A 7,771-nucleotide genomic window follows, 5' to 3' on the forward strand; every position below is an offset into this window, starting at 1 on the left:
TATGTCTTTATATTAGGACTATCAATCTTAGATGCCTTTTCTCTTGCTTGCTTCCCCACGCTTAGTAAACTGGGCCTTTTCATCAAATATTAACAAGTTAATAACAAACAATAGTGTCATTTATGACATGAGTGCATTCAGAAAGACATGCACGATCCTAAGTGGGGATGCCACATGCTGTTAATTTTGGATAAAGCAGTGTTTTTATACTTCAGCTCTGGATAAAGTCAGAGGCATTCACAGTTCTCACTCCTAATTTACACAAAAGGGCAAGTGCAGCGTGCCTTGGTTTATTTGTTATAGTAGCAATGGTTTTGGCTCATGCTGGCACTGGCATTGCAAGCAGATTAATGTCACCAGAGGCTGTTTCCTACACACTGCACTGGAATTGCTCAAAAATCTCAGCTGGAAAACAGCCTGCTAAGGCCTGAGATCATAAAGGGCTTCTCGTGCGTAAATGACACTGATCCTGATGCTGGAACAAGTAGCTAAACCTTCTGCAAGCTCAGAAAGAGCATGGAGGGAAAACCTAGAGAATTACTCTTTATTTTGTAATGTGATTATTTTTTTTTCTACCAGCCCGTGCTGTGTGCACAGATGTCACTGGCTTTGATCCAGGTATAGGAAGGGGAGGGATAACAAAAAATAAGCTTTACTGTTGAAGTTGCAAGCAGAGGGTCCCATAAAACACCCTCTGAAGTCATGATTCTTCTGGTATGCTGTGCTTCTCTCCCAGAACTGTGTTTGTGTTTTCCTAAAGTAGCTGTAAAAGGCAGGTCAGGAGGAGGCATCTGCTCACCCCAGCCTAAAAGATGTGTCGGGTAATAAACTCAGACATACTCTTTCATGAATAAAATTCAAATGGCCAGCTTCCACCTCAAGAGAAAGCAGCATTTAATCAGATTATGTTAATCTGTGTGAATCTGTGCTAGGGGTGTTCCAGATCAGAACCATTTTGCTCCATTCTTAACATAAAATGGAAACCAGACCAGTGCAGCAGTAAATAGTACACAATTTGACTTTAACCTGAAAGACAATTGTTTTAAACACAGCAGTGATGCCAAAAAAACAGGGTAGCCATGGTTTTGGCAAAGGAACTGTTAAAATCTTCTGGATTACTATCACTTTCCCTGTTTGCATGGTCTGTTTCTCCAGTTTTTCTCTTTTTTCACACTAAAAACATTTGCATGATTTGCAGACTCACATAGCACAACAACTGCCCATGAGTATAAAAGTCTTTCTAGGAAACTGTGATCAAAATTGTTATCAATGTTAGCTTGTTCATTTAAAAGAGATTCCTTTATTTTCAAATTCCTTTGCAACAAACCAGATGAAAATAAAGTGCATGCACTGGTAAACAGCAGGTAAGCACATCTAAGCACAAAATATTCCTGAATATGAAGAACAGAAGAAGAGACTACATGTGCATTTATTCCAAGATCACAGGCTGTGGCTTCACTTTGGAATTTGATCAGAGATTAAAGTTATCCATGATAAAAATTCACTCTGTTTGAATCTGTAGATATTGATATATTTCCTGGTAAGATTATTTTTTTTATCACATACCATTAATAAGCACAGCAAAACAGACCCTGATATGAGTCAGAATTTCACTAGGGTGTCGTGGAGTTAAGAATTAATAATAAAGTTTTAGCCCAGGCACCTGAAATTTAATTTTGTGGGTTTTTTATTAATCTTGGATGCAACATCCTGCTATGGTATTTCCTAACTGCTCACCTTATTACAGAAGAGACACTAGGAAATATCCAATCAGAAACCCATTGTTTCATTATGCAGAAGTCAGGTCTGCAGAGACAGAAAATCATCTGAATTGTTCAGTGAGCAAGAAATCAGAGTTGATCTCATGGAGGGGGGAATTTTAAACCTCCTCAGAAATAAAATGACTTTCACATACACCTGCAGAGGAGTGAGGTACCAGAGATTTCCCCGAGTTGCTGAACTCACTTTGTCTTAAAACCTCTTTCAGGAGCTTTTGTTGATGGAGGAACAAGTTCTCATCCCATAAATTCAGAGCACAGAAAGGCCTCAGAGTTCTGAATTTGCCCAGCAGTGCTGTTAAAAGCCCCCAAAAGTATTGATATCAAACGTATTTCCTTTTTTTAATAGCTTAAAATATGTGTCCAGAAACTTGGTCTTGCCCTTAGTGCCAACATCATGTCATGTGATTAAAAGCTAATCACCCCAAAACCAAGTTCAGTGAGGATCAGGTGGACAACTGAGGAGAACACAGGTCAGGATGATGGATGTTAGAGACAGTTGGATCCAAGTGATGGATGGGAGCCTGCCACAGCTCCGTGTCCCTAGGCTTGGGCAGCTGTGAGGTTCAGCATGTGTTCCCAGCACACAAAATCTCTCCAGAAGCTGCTTCAGACCTACAGACCCTCCAGCACCCAACCTGCCAAACTTCTAGTCCCTCCAGTAGTTGGCCCCAGGATCATAGTATCCCCCCATGCCTGCTTCCCAGACCTCTTACCCTTCTCACTAGCCAGTCTGGTTGGAAGTTGGCACACACACACAGAGGACTGCAGATCCTGAGGGAAACACTCACTCCCCTGGTCTCTCTGGTCCCTGGCCCCACAGACACCTGGGCCCTGTGAACCATGGCCCCTTCTCCAGCCACCAGCACTCAGAGCCCACACTCAGACATGCACGCAGCAAAATACTTGGAAAGGGAGTTTAATAAGGAGACAGGACATACTGAGTAAGCACAGATCACAGTCAGCCCTGGTTCACACATGTTCAACAGCTTTTATCTCCTTATCCATCCCGTTTCCCACACTTGCTCCTCCCCAACCCACAATGATTGGTCCTTTCCCCAAACTTCCTATAATAAGTCTCTCACACACTAACAATTCCTGTAAAAACATCCCACACTAAAAGTTTTAGACATTCCTCAGATGCTTCTCCTAAGTCCCACAGCTTTCAAGGCCATTTGGGCAGCATTTCTTTGGCCAAGCCACCTGGGTGGCTCTCAGCCCTGACATGGGCTGATCGCCCTCCCTGGGTAGCCCCAGTGACTGAGTCACAGCACTGCATTGGCACTTAATTACGTTACAAGGGTTCCTCCACCTATTGTAATTCCTCAGCTCCTTGAGGAGCCCTTGTGTTGATGGTGATTACCTCTTAATCACATATGCTAACGAATTAGGGAAACATCCTGCCTGCTGCCTAGTTTATTGCTCTTCAGGCCAGCCCTGGCATGGCACCCAGCATGGTTTGCTCCCCTGCTGATCCAGAATATTCCCTGCTGCTTCCCATTGCTCAGGCTGCATTAAGCAGTGTCTGGGGAACCCTGTCTGGCCAAAATCTCTTCCTTTCAGCCACTCTATATCAATCACCAGCTTCTCCTCAACCACATCTGGGAAGGTTTTGAGATCCTTTAAGACTTCCTGATATACAGCTCCTGTATCTTTTGTTATTATGTGCCTTTCCCTTTGGCTCCATCCCCCTAATTAAGACTCTAGTCTTTCCTCCTGGTTCCTTTCTCATTTACCCTGAGTCAAAGATGTGTGATACCTCCAACTTTGCCCTGTCTGTGTCCCTACTGGAAACATTCCTTCCCTGGGAGACTCACTGAATCAGCTGGTGAAACATCTCCAACCTACTGTGAGATATGAGGGCAAGAATGAAGAGAACACTGAAAACCAGCAGTAACTCTGCTTTATCAAACAGATATTGTCTATCTAGCAGATTAAGCAGATTTAGCAGATTAATGTCTTTAAGCAAATAAATCTATTTTGAAGAAAAGTCCACATGAAACACTTTGCCTTTCCCAAATGTGGTAACAAACATGAGGGTACATACTTCCTTCCTTCCAGACTCATTCCAGCAGAATTTGCACAACCCTCCTGCCACCCCCAGGATCAGCCCCAGCTAGGGCCAGGCAAAGAAATTGTTCCATCTTACAGAGCTGTGTATCATAAAACTTAGCAGCATCCCAATATACATTCATAGAAACATAGAATGGTTTGGGTTGAAAGGGACCTTGCCCAGGACTTCCACTTCCAGAGATGGGGCAGCCACAGCTTCCCTGGGCAACCTGTGCCAGTGTTTCACCACCCTCACACTGAAGAATTTCTTCCTAATGTCTAACCTGGATACCCCTCTTCAAGTTTTAATCCATTACCCCTGTCCTATCTCTACCAGCCCTTATAAAAAGCCCCTCCCCAGCTTTCCTGGAGCCCCTTCAGGCACTGGAAGGTGCTCTAAGGTCTCCCAGAGCCTTCTCTTCTCCAGTCTGAACAGCCCCAACTCTCTCACCCTGTCTCCATAGTAAAGGTGCTCCAGCCCTCAGATTATCTTCGTGGCTTCCTCTGGACTCATTCCAGGAGCTCCATGTCCTTCCCTAAAGCTAACACTTTGAAGACCCCAAGAAGAAGAGATTGTTCAGTTTCTCTCTTTATATTCCCAGCTACTGCAGCTCTCTACTCTTTGGTGCTTTGCTGGAGCAGGCACTATGACTTGAAGGTGTGGTAATGGTACAACCTAACAGAAGTCAGAGGATTTACGTAGTCTGAAGACCTGGCCCTATGTTTCACCTTGGCCTTTCCAGTGTGCTGATTTAATTTAACCCAAGGCCAGGAATTAAAATTTTAAAAAAACAATTCATGCCTGGCTACATTTCTGCTTGTGACCTACGCCTGTCCGAACAGGAGTTGGACAGGACAAAGCACAATGCACTTCCTTGCTTTTATTGCTTTCATTCACTTCATGTCATGCCAAAGAAGGTTGATTTAGGAAGTTCTAGTAATTAACTGCTGATGTTTTTGACTGCTATTCCCAAGAGATTTACAATGACTTGTAATGGTTGTTCTGTAGGAAACTCTTTCTGGTATGATTTAGATAACATATATTCCCCGAATGTCGTTACTTTTACTTGGTTATTTTTTTAAGCAAGGAATAGAATTTTCCTTTAAGCAAAAGTCACCTGCTCCCTGCATCCTGCAGAGCTCATAAATCATCCTTCTCCCCTCAGAACATACTGACATTTTGCTGTCAGAGTCCACAAAATCTTCCTCATTCAAGTTACACATTAGATATAGGATACATAAAGTGTGAAAACCAAGCAAGAAGAGAATACAAAATAATGTTGTCTTTATCCTACAAATTATGGAGTGCCTTGCATCACTCTTAGCAGTTGAGAAACTCCCAAGGAGGAAGCCCAGGAGCAATGTGTATTTGGAGAGCAAAAGGCGTTAGAAGGATTTAAATCTCAGCTGGTGCAATTAGACTCTGACAGCTCCTAACATGGTCTCGTGGCTGTGCAGTGCCTCGCTCTTCAGGATGTTTCCCTGGATTTTAAACTCACTGTTCTGCTGTTCTTTTCAAAAAATAGTGGGTGCCTTATCACTGTTGCATAAAGCCTAACAAATTCCCCCTCAAATTCAAAGAAATATAACAATTATAATTCTAATTCGTCTTTCTGTGCCCTCTGCTACTCATACACAGATGTAATCTCAAAGCACATGGCATGAAGCTGTTAGGCACCTATTTTCTCTCTTCAATGATTAAGGACTGAGGCATGAAGTGTGATCTTCTGCAGGTGATCCTGCTCTAGCAGGGGGGTTGGGCTAGATGACCTTCAGAGGTCTCTTCCAGCCCCAACCACTCTGTGGCTCTGTGACTCAGTATCCATAACTATATTTCATACTATAAATAATGATTTCCAGATTTTTACCTACAACGTTCATCTGCTACTGACATTGAAAACTCCTAAAAAATAACACCAGTAAAAGCAGAGCAGATTCCAAAGTGTGTGTAGCATTTGTCAGGTTGGCAAACTGGAATTAGAACGTTAATGAAACCAGATTGTTTCTTATGGAACTGACTTGAGTAGGAGCGACTCAGGAAGGATATTGTGCGTGATAGGAATTCAGCCCTGAGAAGGATGTCAGTCATAATAAAACTGCTCTGCATTGAAGTGCTTGTAAAACACCAGCTTTCTTCACACGCCATTGCAAAGCATTACTCATTTCTCACACTATCTAGGGCTGACATTTGCCAGCCACAATTCGCCATTGTGATATTTTCTCCTTTTCCTTCTATCGCCCAAACGCAAACAACAGATGACGGCAGATTTGAAATCGTGTCAATGAGCTGTTACAGCCACTTGAAAACAGGAATATGGAGAGGGATCGTAGACAATAGCACATAAAGACACAAACTGTGAACCTTTTTCACAGCCAAAATGAAATAGCATGCCAGACATTTATCTTCCTTCTGAGCTACATATAAATAAGGAGCACGCTGGAAACAGTATTTAGCTGATACACAATTGGCATGAGTTTGGCCCTTGGTATGTTTTCCTCCTTAATATAATGGTCAATAAAGTAAATGAAGTATAGGCATCATAAAGAACGAGAATTCTGAATAACACAAAAATCAGTGATTTCTGATGTCCTGTATATCTAGAGTGGAATGATTTGTCAAATCTTCCATGTTCAGTGTTAAGGTGGACTTTTTACTTGGGTTACTATAATTCATTTACTGTTGCACCTTCCGCCCCACTTCTGATGATGCTTTTCTAATGTTTAAGATTTAATTCCCACCAAAACTTCATTGATGTGACCCATGTCATGCATGCAGCTGAAGGAGTGGCTCTTCAGTGACTGTGATCTTCAGTTGGGGATTTAAAGGCTCTTTGTAAATAACCTTGCAGGAACCCGGACATCCTCAGGGGAACAGTGCCACACAGATCTGCACAGGTGGAGACCATGGACCACTCCCTTCCCTTAGCCAGAAGTTGGATTTTTCCATGCTCCCTGCAGTAATGATCCAAAATTCAAGGCCTGGAGTCTTTGGCTCATGTTCATAGCACTTAACAAATCAAGTGTATCTCAGCAAAAGGTATGTTTGAGGAATGTAACATTTAACCTCATAGTCTTTGTGTATTGTACAGAGAGGAGGAGAAACAGCTTTATTCTTTTTTTGGTTACACATTCTTTGCTGGTGTTTTGTCAATTAGTAAATATTTGCTGAATTCCAGTGAGTAGGGTATTTTTACAAATGCCCAGAATATTTCTTAGGTTCATTTGGAACTCCTTGCCAAATGATAAGATAATGATAAGAAAATAAGCAGAACACCCAGACAAGGTACAGATATCTTGGGTGATTTATCAGGATTTAGGATTGAGAGACAGTCTTAGTGCTGTTATACCAGAAATTTAAGCTTACAAAATCTCACATCCAGGACACCTTCCAGGTCTTAACTCTGATATGCCTCCTGTGTGCCCACGTGAGCAACCAGATTTTATCAGCAGCTCCTTCTCCAAATGCTGGCTAATTCCTGCTGCTCAATCCTGTGGTTTTTTTCACAGAGATATTTCTCTATTTTACAGCTAAAAGCTCTGAAGTGGAAGACAGAGGTGGAGGAGCCAGGAGGAATCTCTAACCCATCATCTCATCCACTTGTTTTGTCAGGTGTGTGAGATAAATAAAAACATTCTTCTTCTTTTCTAACCTTATGATTCAGGCACAGTGGGATTCACTGGAACCAGCCATCCCAGCCTGCTGATTGCCAGCAAATTAGTTCAGACTCATCCAGCAGCACGCAGGGAAACACAAACTTTGTGGGTACCTAAAACAGGTCAGGTGGTGCATGTCCAAATTTTTGCCTATTTCTCACTGATGGCTTTAAAGAGAGTCCTGGCACATGGGTTAACATGGAGATATCTCCTCTGTAGACATTTCTCACTAGATTACATGGATCCTACCTGAGGTTCACAGATGAGACTAAACTTCCTACAGCAGG

The sequence above is a fragment of the Chaetura pelagica genome, unplaced genomic scaffold (genome assembly GCF_000747805.2).
Source record: "Chaetura pelagica isolate M959 unplaced genomic scaffold, ChaPel_1.0 scaffold184, whole genome shotgun sequence".
In the NCBI taxonomy this organism is placed as follows: Eukaryota; Metazoa; Chordata; class Aves; order Apodiformes; family Apodidae; genus Chaetura; species Chaetura pelagica.